The sequence below is a fragment of the Aotus nancymaae genome, unplaced genomic scaffold, assembly GCF_030222135.1.
Source record: "Aotus nancymaae isolate 86718 unplaced genomic scaffold, 86718_ANA_hifiasm-v0.15.2.pri h1tg000106l, whole genome shotgun sequence".
NCBI lineage: Eukaryota > Metazoa > Chordata > Mammalia > Primates > Aotidae > Aotus > Aotus nancymaae.
In genome coordinates, this window is record NW_026988521.1 from 3,027,973 (window position 1) to 3,036,400 (window position 8,428).

Consider the following 8,428-nt stretch of genomic DNA (forward strand, 5'->3'; position numbering starts at 1 on the left):
ACGTGCCCAAGGTGATGATTGGGCTGCACCTGGGTTTTCAACATTTTAGGGAGACGTCGATCAATACATGTGAGGTTTCTATAGGTTCAGTCCGGAAAGGCTGGACAACTCAAAGTGAGGAGTGTGGACTTCCAGGCCATAGGTAGATTCAAAGATTTTCTGATTGACAATCGGTTGAAAGAAGTTATTATCTAAAAGCCTGGAATCAATAGAAAGGAGTGTCTGGGTTAAGACAAGGGGTTGTGGAGAACAAGGTTCTTATTATGTAGATGAAGTCTCATAGGAGGCTGCCCTTAGAGACGTTAAATGACGAATGCTTCCTATTCAGACCTTTGAAAGGTGCTAGAGTCTCAGTTAAACTCTTCAGAACTGGGAAAGCCCGAAAGGGGAAGTATCTAATTATATTAATAGAGACTCCTTAAAAATGCAAATTTCCATCCACAAAAGGCAGTGTTGCAGGGCCAGCTCAAAATATGGCAAAAAACATATTTTGGAGTAAAACATTTTGATTGCCTTCTTTATCTGTCATGTGACGCTGTACTAGAGTCAGTCTGGAATTCACTATCTTACTGCTAGAAAGTCTGGTTGTCAGTCTTAACGTCTTTGTTTTAATATTAACACTGCTCTTGTGCCTGAATTCCACAGGGAGGAGGTATAACTTGGCTTGCCTGACCACCCTTCCCATCATGGCCTGAATTAGATTTTTCAGGTTTATTTTGGTATCTCCCTGGCTGAGAGTGGGCTCCATTCAGTTGGTTTGGGGGTTTAAAATTTTATTTTTATGACTTTTAGGAACACAATGACTAATTAGCCAGTGCCGTAGGTCTGCACAGATCAGACCTTTCTGATTGTTGCTTTGCCTCTGCTGTCCGTTACAGAAACTATGGCCACCTTGCTTTTGATGGCTGAATGCCATCACTTGCTCTCTCACTCCAGGATCAATTCTTCCTAATGCATTTAAGTTTTCTAATTAAGTGGCTGTTATTTCCACTGTAAGGTCTGACCTCCAGAGAAGAGCAGGAATGCCAGGGCTCCCCTTACAAATCTGTTTCTCATAGTGCTGATGAAAGGTCTGTCTTCTGGACCCTCCCCGAGTGGGTGTGGAGGTCTTCTATGGCAAATTCACTGTAGCTTTCCCATCTCCCTAAGCTTTTGAATCCCCTCTTCTAGGTTAAACCATGGTAGGTCTGTTATTTCCAGTTCACTCACTGTTGGTCACCTTCTGGTTCATGTTTCAGCCAACCGACCAAACACACCATTAGAAAGAGCTCTAATCTTTCTAACCCCCCGAGCCGCAGACCTAAATTCAGACTCTCTGCTTGCTGGCCCCATGTCAATATATTCAGCCTGCTCCATCTTTATGTTCTTACCCCATTGTCCCACACCCTCAGTGTCCACTCCCACTCGTGTCCCCAGATGCCTGTCTGTATAAGTTAGAGAACTCAAGTCGTTCCTCTGGAGTGTGGCTCGTCTCTTCCTAGGTTACATGGTGTGTCCCACCTTCAGAGGTCTGCTGGGCCATGAGTCTAGTTACAGGTCTCGAAGCAAAGGGATGGGGCAGGGAATCAGGTAATCTCACTTGGTGATTACCTTAGGGGAGGCTGTGACTGTTTTCTGTGGCAAAGCAGGTTAATACCCTCAGATGGAGTGGAAAGGCCAGTACTACTGGAGGCGGGGAAGCCACTTCCATTTACAAAAAAAGTGTCCCCAAAATGTCTTTTTGTAATTTTGTTCAAACAACATCTAATCAAAGTTCACATGTTTAGTAAGAGTCTCCTTCATCTCTCTTAATTTAGGCTACTTGTTGTGTACCTTGTTCCACATCCTGAATTTTGTCCGACTGTTTCCTTTGGTGTCATTTATTTTGTTCCTCCATTCCCTGTAGTTCCTGTACACTGGATGTTGGAAATAGATGCTCGGTGCCACAAAGAAAAAATAGCACCGGGACAAAGGATCTTTCAGCAACACAATTTTTACTTCCTGGAGTTCAGGAAGGGTATGCTCACTAGCCATCATGCCACGTGAGTACAATGAACAAAGGAAAACACACAAATTTGCCCCTTACACGTTTGGGGTCGTCCTTTCTGCTGTGTCTGATCTCCATTGGCTGCAGCCAGACCTCACAATCTAAACCAAAACCAGATTGGCTACAACTTAAAGCTTTTCTAAACAGGTCAAAGCAGTGGAGAGCTGGGACATGCCTGTGAGCACATCCAGCACAGATATCTTGGTTAAAGTACAAGGACATAGAATATACTACGTTCTGTAAGCATATCTAGCAGCTACGTAGGATAGGGCTTCTGGCAAAAAAGCAAGAAGGCTTTTGAACAAAGTGTTTAAAACAAACTGTTATTTCTAACAGTTATGGATTTTCCTTAAACAAGAAAGGAAACTTCAAAGAGGGACTTTTCTACTTCCCGCATAGAAGTTGGGTCTAGAGGTGGAATTAGATTCAGATGAAGCCTTTTTGGCAGGAAGAATTCATAGGTGATACAGTGTATTCATCATCTATCAAATTAGGAGGCATATATGACACTGAATGACAGGTGGTTCCACAAATAGTAATACTAAGTGTGTCAAGTTGTTAACTGCCCTATCTTCCCATTGTAAGGTACATTTATCCCTTTGTAATTAGCAAATCATGTGTGGGGTGATGCCTTGGTGCCATGCTCATGAGTAAAATGGTGAAATCTGAGTCAGCTCTGTGGATTGGATTAGTGTCGGTTCCTGGCGTTGATATCATGGTAGAGTTGTGCATGTTGTCAACGTTGAGGCAAAGGCTACATGGAGCCGTCAATGCATTTCTTTTTTTGGAGTTTCGCTCTTGTTGCCCAGGCTGGAGTGCAATGGTGCAATCTCAGCTCACCGCAACCTCCGCCTCCTGGGTTCAGGCAATTCTCCTGCCTCAGCCTCCTGAGTAGCTGGGATTACGCGCCACCATGCCCAGCTAATTTTTTGTATTTTTAGTAGAGATAGGGTTTCACCGTGTTGACCAGGTTGGTCTCGATCTCTTGACCTTGTGATCCACCCGCCTCGGCCTCCTAAAGTGCTGGGATTACAGGCGTGAGCCACCGCACCCGGCTCAATGCATTTCTTTGCAACTTCTTGTCTATAATTGTCTCAAAATAGAGTGTTAAAAACGTGTAGGCCATAATGAAATGAAGACATTGGTAGAAAAATATAAGTAGGCAAAACTGACTTAAGAAATAAAATTAAGAATTTCTCAATGGCTCCTAAGTAGTCCCAGTTGACAAAGGAAAGAGCTTGTCTTCCCAAAGAAGGACCAGCTAACGAACACAGAAGTGGCAAAAATCAATGTATTAGTTATTCCTGGCTGTGTAACAAATTAGCCTCAAATTTAGAAGGTTACAGCCACAGGTTCATTTTACACTTGCGTTTTCTCAGTCATCGTCATCTGCATCTCCTCACTGAATTCGCAGGTGTACTTCACCCATTTGTCTGTTGATGTGTCTTCATCACTTCACTGCTTTTGAGGGTCAAGTTGTAAATAAATACAAATTTCTCTTTTTTAACATTTTTTAGTCTTGGCATGTGATTATATTTGGATATTTTATAGCATTCTCATCATAGTTAAGGTTTAGTACCAAAAATTTTTTTTTTTTTTGAGACGAAGTTTCACTCTTGTTGCCCAGGCTAGAGTGCAGTGGCGAGATCTTGGCTCACCGCAACCTCCGCCTCCTGGGTTCAAGCGATTCTCCTGCCTCAGCCTCCCAAGTAGCCGGGATTACAGGCATGTGCCATGATGTCCGGCTAATTTTTTGTATTTTTATTAGAGATGGGGTTTCTCCATGTTGGTCAGGCTGGTCTCAAAACTCCCAACATCAGGTGTTCTGATGCTGGGATTACAGGTGTGAGCCACCACGCCTGGCCCCCAAAATTGTTTTTTGTTTAAGTTGATATGTCATGTTGGTAAAAACTGTAGCTTTTAAAAGTATGTTTATCTTGGGGAATTTTCTTAAAATGTGATGTATATAGTGCCTGAAAGAAACAGCACTTCATTGAAACACACAAACAACAATAATAACAAACCAAGCAGCATTTATGGTTTCACAGTTTCTGTAGGGCAGAAATCTGAGCATGACTCAGCACTGAGTCCTCTGACTCAGCATCTCTCTCAAGGCTGCCCTTAGTGATTGGGGCTTTGGTCTCATCTGAAGGCTCAACTAGGAGAGGATCCACTTCCAAGCTCACTTTGTGGCTATGAGCAGGGTACAGTTGCTTGTAGGCTGGTGATGAAGGGCTTTGGTTCCTCATTGGCTCTTGGCCACATGGGCCTCTCCATAGGACCACTCTCAATATGGCAGCTGGCTTCCAGTAGACAGAGTGAGAGAAGACGAGAAGATGGAAGTTGGAGTCTGTCTTTGTTCATTTGTGTTGCCATAAAGGAAAACCTGAGGCTGGGTGATTCATAAAGAAAAGAGGTTTCTTGACTCACATTTCTGCAGGCTGTACAAGAAGCGTGGCCACAGCATCTGCTGCTGGTGAGGCCCTCAGGCTGCTTCCACTCATGGTGGAAGGTGAACCAGCTTATGCACGGAACACATGGCAAGGTGGTGGGGAGGTACCAGGTCTTTAAAAATGTTTGTTTATTTATTTATTTATTTATTTGGGACAGAGTTTCACTCCATCACCCAGGCTGGAGTGCAGTGGCACAATCAAAGCTCACTGCAGCCTCGAACTCCAGGGCTCAAGTGATCCTCCCACCTCAGCCTCCCAAATACCTGGACTACAGACATGCACCACCATGCCTGGCTTTTTTTTTTTTTTTTTTGTAGAGATGAGGTCTTGCTATGTTGCCCAGACTTGTCTTGAATTCCCGGTCTCAAGCCATTCTCTTAGGCTCTCGAAGTGTTGGGATTACAAGTGTGAGTCACTGTGCCCATCTGCCAGGCTCTTTTAAACAACCAACTCTCATGTGAACTAAGAGAGCAAGAACTCATCTCTGAGGACAGCACCACATCATTTATGAGTAATCCACCCCTATGACCCAAGCACCTCCCATGAGGCCCTGCCTTCAACACTGGGAATCACATTTCAACATGAGGTTTGGAGGGTCAAATGTCCCAACTATAGCAGAGTCTTTTTGTAGCCTAAATTAAGAAGGGAGGAAGTGACTTCCCATCACTTTGACCTTAATCTATTTGTTAGAAGCAAATGACTAGATCTGGCCCGTGCTCTAGAGGAGGGGTGGCACAAGGGTATTTCTATCAGGACAGGGATCCTGGGACTATTTTAGATGCTGCATGATCAGAAACTTGTCACTTTGCAACATCTAGTGGGATGGGTGATTCGGGCAAGGACCGTCAATAGATGCTCCAGCTGGAAAAGAAGGTGTTCGCTGGGGACCTGAATGACATAACACTGACAGATTGGTTGCTAGTTGCAAAGACAAGATACCACTTCACAACCACATCTTAGTCTGTTTGTGCTGCTATAACAAGACACCACAGACTGGGTAATCTACAAACAACAGCAGTCTCTTTCCTCACAGTTCTGGAGACTGGGAAGCCCAAGGTCAAGGTCCCAGCACTCAGTGTTGGTGAGAGCTACTCGCTCTGTTTCCAAGATAACACCTTGTTGCTACGCCTTCTGGAGGGGACAAAGACTGTGTCCTTACATGGCAGAAGAGATGAGAGGGGAGAAGGGGAGACTGCTGTGGGAAGCCTCTCTCGTGAGGTGTTAATCCAGTTCCCAAAGGCCCCACCTTCTAATACTGTTGCACTGGGGATTCAGTTCCAACATGAATTTGAGGGATCACAAACATTCAAGCACATGGAAATATCTGGCTGTCCCCTGGTGGCCTTTGTCTCACTGATGAGAGACAAGCAGACATCATTTACCTCCGATGTGGGCTGTAAGGAGCACACAGATTAACGGCATCTCCTGAGGATCCTCCCAAATGCTCAAAGCCCTCAGCTCTGAGCTTTTGTTACAGGAATTTGCAGGGGACAGTGGAGAAGGTAGAATGGCACTTCTGTGAAATGGGACCTAGAGCCTGGGACCTTCTGGCCGCTGATGCAGGCTCCTAAAGCAAGTTAGCGGCTTGGGGAAAAGATTAGGTGCAGGGGGTGGGGAAGAAACTGGACCACAGAGCCATTCCCAAAGCATGGGGCTTGCTTCCATCCTGGCTTGAACAAACCAGCAACAAATGTGTTTTGGGGAACTTGATAAAGATTGAATATGGATTATGTTTTCAATGCTATTAGGGAATGACTGTTTAACTGGCTAGATGTGATAATGGGATTGTAGTTTCATTGGAAAATATCCTCCATTTTTGGAGATGAATGCTGAATTTTCTGACCTATTTATTTACGCTTGGCCATGTGTTTGTTGAGTTGATTTTTGTATATGGTATAAGGAAGAGGTCCAGTTTCAACTTTCTGCATGTGGCTAGCCAGTTCTCCCAGCACCACTTATTAAATAGGGAATCCTTTCCCCATTGCTTATTTTTGTCAGGTTTGTCAAAGAGTAAATGGTTGTAGGTGTGCGGTTTTATTTCTGTGTTCTTTACTCTGTTCGATTGGTCTATGTGTCTGTTTCTGTACCAGCACCACGGTGTTCTGGTTACTGTATCCCTGTAGTATAGTTTGAAGTCGGGGAGCGTGATGCCTCCAGCTCTGCTCTTTTTGCTTAGGATTGCCTAGGAGGTTCAGGCTTTTTTGATTCCATATGAAATTTAAAATAGTTTTTTTCTAATTATGTGAAGAATGTCAATGGTAGTTTAATGGGAAAAGCATTGAATCCGTAAATTGCTTTGGGCAGTAAGGCTGTTTTCATGATGCTGATTCTTCCCACCCATGAGCATGGAATGTTTCTCCATTTGTCTGTGTCATCTCTGATTTCTTTGAGCAGTGGTTTGTAGTTCTCCTTGAAGAGGTCCTTCACGTCCCTCGTTACCTGTATTCTTAAGTATTTTATTCTTTTTGTGGCAATCGCGAATGGGAGTTCACTCGGCTTGCCTATTGTTGGTGTACAGGAATGCTAGTGATTTTTACACACTGATTTTGTATTCTGAGACTTTGGTGACATTGCTTATCAGCTTAAGAAGCCTTTGGGCTGAGACAACGGGGTTTTCTAGATATAGGATCAAGTTATCTGTAAACAAAGGTAATTTGACTTCCTCCCTTCCTGTTTGATTGCCCTGGCCAGAACTTCCAAAACTATGTTAATAGGAGTGGTGAGAGGGCATCCTTGTCTTGTGCTGGTTTTCAAGGGGAGTGCTTCCAGCTTTTGACCATTCAGTACGATATTGGTTGTGGGTTTGTCATATATGGCTCTTATAATTTTGAGGTATGCTCGAAAAATATGGAACACATCAAGAATTTGTGTGTCATCCTTGTGCAGGGGCCGTGCTAATCTTCTCTGTATGGTTCCAATTTTAGTTATGTGCTGCTGAAGCGAGCACCAGCTAATCTTCCTAACTGGAGCAAATCGGTGCAGGTTTTTGTCCTGGCAAAGAGTATTTGGGCAGTGAACACCTGTTTCTGTTGTTTCTCAGTCTATCCCAACATGTAGAAAACCGTAAGGGTGGTTTGGTTTGCTCACCTGGGAGGGACGGCGGCGTGAACCTGCCTCGGGATTACACGAATGCCCTAGATCTCAGCTGTAGTTTAGCCCATGTGGGCCTTGATTATCTCCCCAGCCCACAGGACACTGGGCTGATGTGACCTGCAGGGGAGGAAGGTGTAGGTTGCTTTAACCAAAACCATGCTTGGCAGGGTGAGAAGGAAACCCTGTGAAAACAGAGACTCCTGCTTTCTCCTGAAGTTCTCCCCGGGGTCCAGCAAAGCTGGGCATGCCTACTTCGTGGTGCCGAAGGACCGGTCCTGCACCCGGGGTCATCGGTGCACAGCGCTCTGGAGTAAACACAGCCCACATGTGGGTGTGTGCTTTCCCTGTGTCCAGGAGCCCCAGTGGGTGGTCTGCTTCTGCAGGGGCACAGCCAGTGACGATGCCCATGCGGTCCTGTTCTTGTGTGGGCTGAGACGCTTGGTTGTTGTGGCCCAGGGACCCAAAGGTCCTCTTGGGGTGTTGGTTGACCGAGGTGCCCTTGGAGCCTGAGCCAATCCATGGTGGAAGCCCCTGTGACCGTTGAGGGGAGCAGGCTTTGCCGTTTGTGGCCGGGACCTCTTCTCGCTTGGAGATACAGCGCTTGGCTTCCCCTGGGCCTGGTGGAGACTGAGTCCGTCCATGGGCATCCGATGTAGTCTGATCTGGGTGTTGTTTGTCTGCTAAGTCCTGTAGCTGGACAGGCTGGGCATTCTCTACCATCAAGCCCATTGGGTACTGGACTCTCGTAAGGTTCTTGGAACCTGTGGCAGACAGGCAGCCTCTGCCCCAAGGGAGCTGGTGCTGCCTTGAGGCAGACATCGAGGGAAGGGGAGCCGCCGTGGCCCAGCCACCGGTA

At 45.6% G+C, this 8,428-nt stretch overlaps 1 non-coding gene across 1 annotated transcript; it reads right to left on the bottom strand.

Annotated features, from left to right (window-relative positions):
• Window positions 1-7,320: 7,320 nt before the first annotated feature.
• On the bottom strand, window positions 7,321-7,426 carry LOC135272156 (U6 spliceosomal RNA). The gene has a single exon (XR_010340248.1). It is a non-coding gene; the product is annotated as a U6 spliceosomal RNA (small nuclear RNA).
• Between the last annotated feature and the right edge of the window lie 1,002 nt (window positions 7,427-8,428).